Below are 9,831 nucleotides of genomic sequence, written 5' to 3'. Positions count from 1 at the left end.
CATTGTCTCTCTACAGAGGAAAAAAAAAATCAAAATGTAATGTATTGTGTAATGTAAATATAATGTGACTTTGCAGTAAGTGTATTATGAAGTTGTAATGAAAACTCTCATTTCAGTCTGCAGTCAAGATAGTATCACACCACTGTAATAAGAAAAGTGGCAGAGGCAGTTACTGTGGTGTGTGAGCACAAAAATCAGACTCTGTTTTCAGGCAGTGCACAGTTTTTTAAATATCTTCTCAAGGAAGTGAACCATATTTTCTGCTGTTTTGTGCAACGTTAAAGATTCTGGCATTTTTGGATTATAGCTGCTGAAGTAGTTCAAATAACTTTGAATACTTGCCTAATATTCTATGTCATGTTAAAAATTGCCTAGCCATTTGGAAGGTGTAAATGGAAAATGAATCCACTGAAAAAGGAAAAGATAATAATAATACTCATAATAATAATAATAATAAAAAGCGTTTGCAGTTCCCAGCTACAAAATAAATAAAATAAATAAATAAATGATGTTCTGCACTCCCATTTTGGGGTGTGATAGTGTTTAAACAACAGTGTTTAAAATGCTTTTATTTTCTGCTAGAGCATAGAAGATTCTGAAGAGGTTATTGGCAAAATGTTTAAAGAAATAATAAATCACCTGTTTCACTATGTAACAGCTATCAGACTTGTAAAAGGGTGAGTGATTCATACTAATACATACCTTTTCTGACACCTTGTAAGTATGCTTTGGAAAGAGACTTCTGATTCTGTAGTTACAGCAACGGTTCTCTCTGACACAACAGCTATTACTCTTGGTAGGAAGAAATTTCTGCACCCCTGTTTTATCTCTGAGTGGTGAACTATTAGTGGCTGTGCCGTTTAATTTGAATGTTAACATGTAGCAGCATATAATGTGATTTTGCGGCTTTTTAGCCTTTTGGCCACTGAGCTTTGATCACAGCATGGTTTCAAAGAACCATAGAATCATTTACATTGGAAATGACATCTAAGATCATTTAGTCTAACAATTAACTTAGCACTATGAAGTCCACCACTAAACGATGTCCCTAAGCACCACATCTACACATCTTTTGAACACCTTCAGGGATGAAGACTCAACCACTTTCCTGGGCAGCCTGTTCCAATGCATCACAACCCTTTCAGAGAAGAATTTTTTCCTAATATCCAATGTAAACTTCTCCTGGCACAACCTGAGTCCATTTCCTCTTGTTCTATCACTTGTTGCCTGGGAGAAGAGATCAAAATTCAGATCCTGAGTAGTAACTAATTTTTCTAGAGTACTGTTCATTCCAAAGTTCAAGTATCTGTAGATTGTTCCTTATGTCAGTAATTGTTCCTTACGTCAATAAGTTGGAAAATTGCATCTAAAGTCAATTTTTCCCAATGTTCATATGTTTCAGGTCAATGTTGATGTTCTTCAAGTGTTCATGTGTAGACCAGCTCAATGAGCAACTTCACCAACTTACAAGGAGACTGAACTAACGTGTTGGAAGGTAGCAGTTTCAGCTCTTCGTGTTAAAATAGCATACAAGCCTCATAATGATATCATTAGTTTTAAAACAATGTTAAAGCCTAGAATGAGAATTTTTTCTTCTTTCATATTTAATAATGAAGTGTATTTCAGTGAAAAATATTGCTTTTGAGACTTTTATATTTAATATTATTTAAAATATAACATTCTGAAATGTATTGTTTGAGGAATGAACCACAAGCAATGCCATTAGCTCTGTTTTGCCTTCAGACCAAGCATATTGCCTGTAAATCAATAATATAAGGGTACTGAGAGCTTTGGATGGCTCTCCTAGGCAATATTCTATATTCCAGGATGGAAGGAGATGAGGTACAAGCAGGGAGAGGGCATAGGAGAGAAGTTCAGCTACAGGCAGCATCTGTATGAGTCAGATAGCTGCTTGTGACCACAGAATCAAAGGCCCTTCATTCCTTCATTCCCATTATTATTTGCTTTTCAGCCAGCCAAGCAGAACAGGCATTAGTTCAAGATTTTTTTTTTTACTTAATGTTTGATCTTTTTATCCAGATATTTTTTATTTTTATTTTTCTCCTGTTTGGTTGTATCACCCAGATATAAGAATCCAAGCTGTCTGTTAAATCTCTACCTAAAACACTGTAGATTAAAAATGATTACCAGTAATTCATAAAAATACAAGTCTAGAAAAATACAATAAATGACATTTAATCTGTGTAGCTTTAAGCAAGTAAAGATTTTACATATATATATATATATATATATATATATATATATATTATTTATTTTTTTTTTTTTTTTTCTGAAAGACGGAAGAAAAAATAATTCTAAATCTTCATCTGTTGTTTAAAAATGGTCTTTACTCAATCAGCTTTTGGTCTGTGATTCCTAAGGTTATTTTATTCTGGTTAAACTTTACACTCTTAGTTTGGCAATCTGCCTAGTTCCATGAGGAAAAAAGGCCTGTGAAACTGGGTTATCCACTTGCATGCCCCACTTTTTGAACTCTTGACCACCTAATCTGGCATGGGACAAGGGTCTCAAAGGTATGAAGTTTCTGAGTTCAGATCAAATATTTCCATACCTCAGATTGATTCTGAGGAGCATCTGAGACCCTATATGTGCTTCAACTATGTTGTCAGGCAGGTAGGGAAGGAGAAGAGAGAAAGGAGAAAAAGGGCAGAGATTCTTTAGAAACCAACATAGATGAGCTGGGAATCAATCTGTTTGCTAATGTGCTGATGTTCCAAACTTTGAAAGTTGCAATGTGACTACAGTTCAAATGGTGCATTCCAAAGAAAATTAAATTGGCAAAATGCCATAATGTTGTTATGAATGCAAATTAACTTGTCTCATATTTTTAATTAATTACTTTATATACCCTCCTTTTATTCTCTGAATTCACTAGAGTTTAAACATCAATAAAAAGTAGAAAAAATCCTTGCATGCAAGTCAAATTCTTTTGTCCTGTAAACAAAAATAAATAATTGAATTTTAAAATGCCAAAATTGTGCAAAATTATGGGATACTGGTGTAGCTTTTTAAAACTTGCACATCTCCCCATCAATGATCAAATGAAAATGAAAGCAAACCCACCTCTACCGTTAGAATGTCCTTATCACCTTATGTCATTGCCTATTTGTATTATTTAGCCAAGTTGCATAAGTTAGTGTTTTGTCCCCCTGTACTCGGCTCTGGTGAGGCCGCACCTTGAGTACTGTGTTCAGTTTTGGGCCCTCGCTATAAGAAGGACATTGAGGTTCTTGAGCGAGTCTAGAGAAGGGAGACGAAGCTGGTGAGGGACCTGGAGAACAAGTCTTACGAGGAGCAGCTGAGGGAGCTGGGTTTGTTCAGCCTGGAGAAAAGGAGGATCAAGGGTGACCTTATCACTCTTTATAAGTACATTAAAGGAGGCTGTAGCGAGGTGGGGGTTAGTCTATTCTCCTATGTGCCTGGTGACAGGATGAGGGGGAATGGGATAAAGTTGAACCTGGGGTGTTTTAGGTTGGATATTAGGAAGAACTTTACTGAGAGGGTTGTGAGGCATTGGAATGGGCTGCCCAGGGAAGTGGTGGAGTCACCATCCCTGGAGGTCTTTAAACGACATTTAGATGTTGAACTTAGTGATATGGTTTAGTGGAGGACTTGTTAGTGTTAGGTCAGAGGTTGGACTCAATGATCTTGAGGTCTCTTCCAACCTAGACAATTCCGTGATTCTGTGATTCTGTGATAAAAGTAGCAATAAAATGTATTTAAGTGTGATATATTTCTTGTATGAAAAGTGGAGATTGGGAAGGAGAACAAAGACTGGAAGTAATTTACATGGCGGTTTTCCTTTACTTGAAGTATATTTTAATGAACATTTGTAAACAGTGACTTGAAATCAGTACAGAGATATTGAGTTATACAAAGAATCTTGCCGCAAATTTTTCTGCATTATACTTGCAGTACAACGCACAGACCACAGAGATAAACTGATAGAGTTTTGTGTAACTGAGGAAACAATTTAATCTTTTTTTTTTTTTTTTTTTTTTTTTTTTTTTTTCCCTAGCAAGGCTATTCATTATAAACACAATTTTCCATAACACATTCTAGACTTGCAGGTTACATTTATCAGATAGGTAGATACATAATCCTAATGAAAACTATATTCTCTGAATTACAACTGAACTACAGTGGTGTACCAAAATAAAACATTCCACGTTCTGCTACAGCTTTCCTCATGATAAGTGACAGCAACGTATGAGGCATAGCAAAGTGTTCTGACCAAACAAACAGGGACATATAGCCTCTAGATTTCAAGCAGCAATACTGTGATACTGACACAATACTCAGGGATACAGGTAACAGAGTTAGTCCCAAGGGGGCGCAAAAAAGGAAGATGATGAATGCTGTCTTGTCATATCTCTATTAAATATTTGGAGGCATTTAATTACAAACATGCAATACTAATATTGAGGAAAACTGTGCTATCTCAAAATCCTTGCAGCTCTAGGAAATTGTATTAGATAAAAGAAATGTAAACCGAATGTAGCAGTCAGAGTGTCACTGGTGTGTACCAAATTAGATGGCAACAGTGCTCCAGAGGAAACTTGTACCTGAGCTAATTCATTGCCAAATCTAAGTTCAAATGAAAGTCTTTTGATCAGTGTTATTGAACCAAATCAGCATCTGAAATGAACACTATGTATCTGTCACTACTCTATGAGAAAATAATATTTTGCAGCAGGAAACAGAAGTGTAAGAAGAAAAATGTACATGGTAAAGCGCCACTTCCAGCAATACAAGTAGTGCAGCATAAATTTAGAAGTGCATTTCTCCGTAGTGTTAAATAGTGTGGGGTCTCAAAACACAGCTGAGTTTCAGCTTACAATGTGCTGCTTCTCCTGTTCAGCAACAACTGGTATATCTGTATATACCAGTATCAATAATGCCTTAAGGGCAACTACATTGCCCATGGCTCCTTAGGAGATGATGGCCCTTTGCCATAAATATGGATTAATTTGATCAGTGGGAAAGCTTCATCATTACAATCATAAATTTGTGTAACAGATGTTCCCACATCTTCCCACATCTTCCCACATCTTCCCCCACCCCCAGGCACATGTGGGAAGGTCAGTTTTATTTGGTATCACCATTATATCTGCTTTTGTGTGTAGGTGAATTTTAATGCATGATTTGCATTTGCATATATGTAGCTTAAAAGAGTTGTTAAAAGAAATATAGAAGCAAGGGATGTAAAAAAAGAAATATGAAGCTTAACTGAAAAGAAACAGGAAAATTACAATTTGGCTACAGGACAAGTTAAAACACATTATTCTTTCTGATTTAAATCTGGGATCAATGTTAGACCTTGACAAGTCCTCTAAACTAAAATAACGGAGACAGATTAACTAAGCCTAGAGAAACTAACGATACAAGGTTAGTGAGGGTTTTTGTGGGGTGTCCTAACCCTAGTGTGGAAAGTACATGGCAACATAAAGCAGAAGCACTGAACTGTCAGGTATAATCTGGGTTGAGTCCAGACATGGTGCAGAGATGTTACAGTTCTGCAGCCCTGTTGAGATTTGGGAATTATTAGTTCAGATGTAATTCTTAAGTTAATGTGTACTTCCTGAGTCTAGTTCTGATCTGACATGGCATTACTTTGATCTGTGTGGATTTGTGAGTTTGGGTTCTGCAGGATCAAGCACTGAATTTTCAGTAAGTGGTCCATTACTCGGCATGCAACACAGTCAATGCAGTGCATGTTTGCATGAGAAATGGAATAAAATCATGAGTTTAAATAAGAATGTTTACATATAGATCTCACATTTAAAACATTTTCTAGAGGATTGTGCATCTTTGGACCAATACTCACTTTTTTTTTTTTTCTTTTAAAATAATAATAATAGCAAAAAAAAAAAAAAAAAAGAAAAGAAAAAGGTGCTGCCGTACCTCTACAATCCAGTGGCCATGCTGTGAACATTTGAACATTTTCAGTGAAAACTTTTGAAAATGCCACATCTGTGGGGACTGCAAGGTATCACAGATAAAAATAATCCAGAGACACCAATGAAGACAGCCCTGGAAGAGAGTCACAGATTACCCTGTCAAGGAGAATTGAGAAGCAGGCTTGTCTTTTCAGGGGGGTGTACTCTCAAGTCAGGCAGATACAGGCTGAGAAAGGTCATCTGTCCCTTTACACAGAGAGATACACAGGATTTGAATATTTTATTGGATTTTTAGGAGTTGATATTCAGTAACACATGACACTTTTATTTACTGACACCAGTTACAAATAGAACTAGGCAGTTGGGAAGAAGAAAAAAATAAACAAAAATAAAAGGAAACAAAACAATATTTCAAAAGATACAGCTACTTTTTTTTTTTTTTTTTTTTTAATATACCTGCCTTTGAAATGTCCATGTTATTTTATTTTACTTTATCTATTTACTTTATTATTAAAAAAAATGTATTTTTTAGTTCTTAGAATAATTGTTTATGTGGAGTATTTACAAGCTTTGATGCAACAACGTGGATCTTCAGAAATTAGCAAGTTTACAGACTGTAACAGACACTGGAAAAGAAATGCAAACATTTGCTTCATTGAAAGCTTAGAAAGTTTAACTTCAGAATTTACAGTCCTTCACTGTCTGTTAACTGCTGAGAATGGCTATGTTCTACAGAAGCCTGTAAAATCTTTTTACCCTTTCCCCAGGGCTTTACCCAGAGCTTGTTTCACATTTTTAACTAATTAAACTGAGAATAGATTTAATTTAAATTCTAACAAAGCTTATGAGCCAACAATAAGGAACCTAAGATACTAAAGAACTATCTGCATGAAATGGTACAACTACCTTCTTCTGAAAAACCATTACTTCAAAATAACACTGAACAGTCTTGGTTTATAATTAGAAAAAATATTTTTTATCATTGTTCTGTGGTATATTTGCAATCTCAGGTTGACACTAAACACAAGAACAACCCTTTGAATCATTCATCGATCTCAGACAAATTCCTTTTTAAATTTTAATTACAAATTACTACTACAAATTACTTTTTAAATAACTCCCAAAAAGTAGCTAAAATATTTTGTTTATTTGTTTTTGTATGTTCCTGTAAACTTCCTCCATATGCTTTATTCACATCCTTTCTTTGTTTTCAGTAAAGTTGCCTTTGCAAGTAGCAGTCAGGATTTATTCATCCCCTCACCCTCTGTCCATAGCAGTCAGCAGAACATCTCTGACCCAGACCTTTGCTCGGCTCAGTCAAGGAGTGTTCTTCTGTTGGATTTGACTGGGTAAATAGTCAGGGTAAATAAAATCTGTACAGCTTGCTAGCTGAGTCTTGTATGACAATGCTCTCAGTAAAGTTAGTCGAAGAAGAGCTCCAGACTTGGTAAAGGCTAAGCATAGAAGATGCTCTTCACAGACCTGAGCACACATTCACCTGTCATATAGGCTGCTTTCCAGTGTGAAACTGTTAAATACACTGAACCTATCTGCCCAACTCCTAATAGGTAGCAAATTAACATGTAAAAGAAGTGTTGATATTTACAAGGATTACTTTTATTTGCAACAACTTTTGGTAGCATATACAAAGAGCTATGTACCACTTAAAGGACAAAAATGCTCACAGAAATTCATTTAGTATCTAGTTCTGCATTATTCTGTCACATGGTCTTCAGAAGACCACTTCAACATTCTCAAAACAAACAAACAAACAAACAAAACAAACAAAAAAACAACAACTACAGAACATAGAATTCTGAATCTATTTATATATTTATTTTAAATTCAAGCACACAAAAATTGATGCAAATCCTTGGTCTGGGCATGTCAGAAGTAGAGTAGGTTCTTTTCTCAAGAGCTGTGAACATAGATCTGAGGATGTGGTTTCATAAGATGAAACCACTAGTGCTAAGTTAATAGCTCTCATTCACTGGCATATTTCCTTCTGTCCTACCTGCTTGTCTCACCTTACTTTTTCTTTGGTACTTATGTGATCTGATTGACGTTAGTTTTAATTCTGCTAATTTTCTGGGGAGGTTAGTCATATTCTTATGTGATCTGATTGAAGATCACATAAGAATATGACTAACCTCCCCAGAAAACTAGCAGAAAACTAACCCAACAACCAAGTAAGCAAGAAGATGAGACATTTTTATTTAGGTTTGTTATTTCAGCTTACTGTGTGGTTGGAAGAGAAGCAGAGGCAGTCTGCTCTCACAGCCCCCCACTCAGCTGATGTCCCTCCAGCTTTCTTCTGGTGAAGATTTGTCATTGCATATCCTGTCAGTTCTTGTCCATTACTTATATCAGCACTACATTAGTTTTCTTTCCCAGCTGGCACTGTGGCACAGAAGTCTTCCCTCACACTCTTTGCTTTTTATTTATTTAACATATTCCTGTCTCAGAAAATCTTTGTCAGCACTTTCCTTATGTTTGGGTTCCAATGGTTTTATATTTCAGCATAATTTAAATCATTAATATTTAGTCTGAAGAGATAGCAAAATGTGTCTGAGCATATATAATGAATAAATCCATTGAGGGGTTACATGATTTCTGTCTACAACATAGGTTTAGATTAATATTAAATAAATCAAATGTTGATTCATAGAAAAGAAAAGAAAAGAAAAGAAAAGAAAAGAAAAGAAAAGAAAAGAAAAGAAAAGAAAAGAAAAGAAAAGAAAAGAAAAGAAAAGAAAAGAAAAGAAAAGAAAAGAAAAGAAAAGAAAAGAAAAGAAAAAAGAAAAGAAAAGAAAGAAAAGAAAAAAAAGAAAAAAAAAGAAAAGAAAGAAAAGAAAACAACTGTCAGAAATGTTTTTGTCAGAAGTTTTACAAAACTTTATGAAAACAAACAAACAAACAAACAAACAAACAAAAGACTTTCAGAAAAAATAAATAAATAAATAGAGGCAATAAGAGATCAGTAATGGATTACTAAACTCTTCAAAGGCTCCAGATTTGGTTTCAGCTTTGAGCTAACTGTCACTCATTCCATACAGTCCAGCAAATTACATTTGATTTCTTTTAAAGCTTTGAACACATCTTTTGCTTCTGATACAGGAGCAGAGCCTTTTGGAAAGCGAGGGTTCAATAACCAGTGCCAGAGGGAGGTGAGCAGGTACTGCTGGGTGTGTGGTCATGACCGCTGTGGTCAGCACGGACTGGGGTAGCTCTGTCTAGGCCACAATAAATCCAGAGTTTTCAGGCTGCCAGGGTCAGCCCCACCTGTGTTGACTCCTTTTCAGCAAACAAAATGTTGCCAAGGTGGTTTTGGAGAAGTAATTTTAAAGTAAGTTTAACTTCGAAGACTTGTCATGCACATTTTTCCCAGATTTTGGGAATTCCAGTATATAATATTTTGCAAAAGCCATTTCTTTATCTAGATGAAGTAAATTATACTCGGGAAAGTAAAATTCAACACTGTAGTTGATTAAAAAAAAAAAAAAATCACTTGCAGCTAAAAATCAGGAAACCACAAGCCTTGTAGATTTTTATTCCCTAATGTGACATAACAGCTAACCAAAGCTGTGAAATCTACCAAACGTCATCCTTTTATAATTCCACATCTAAAGCAAAATCCCACATACTATTTTAAGAAACAACTTTTTATTTTAAGAGCCACTTTATAGCTTTAGATTCCTATTTTCAAGAAATACAGGCAGTTGAAGTCTGTCCTTTGCTGGTCAGTAAGGAGGGGGCAAACCAATATGTTTTATGACTTGAAAAAGTACTTGGACAACAAATTGAAGTTATTTTTTGCTGAAATACCTCAAATTTTAACACTTTGAGGAACATATTCATTTTTGCCTTAGCCAAATGAGTATGAATTGATTTTTAACAGAGTGGCACAGTT

The sequence above is a fragment of the Anas platyrhynchos genome, chromosome Z, assembly GCF_047663525.1.
Source record: "Anas platyrhynchos isolate ZD024472 breed Pekin duck chromosome Z, IASCAAS_PekinDuck_T2T, whole genome shotgun sequence".
Lineage (NCBI taxonomy): Eukaryota > Metazoa > Chordata > Aves > Anseriformes > Anatidae > Anas > Anas platyrhynchos.
Note: the sequence above shows the minus strand (reverse complement) of the source record.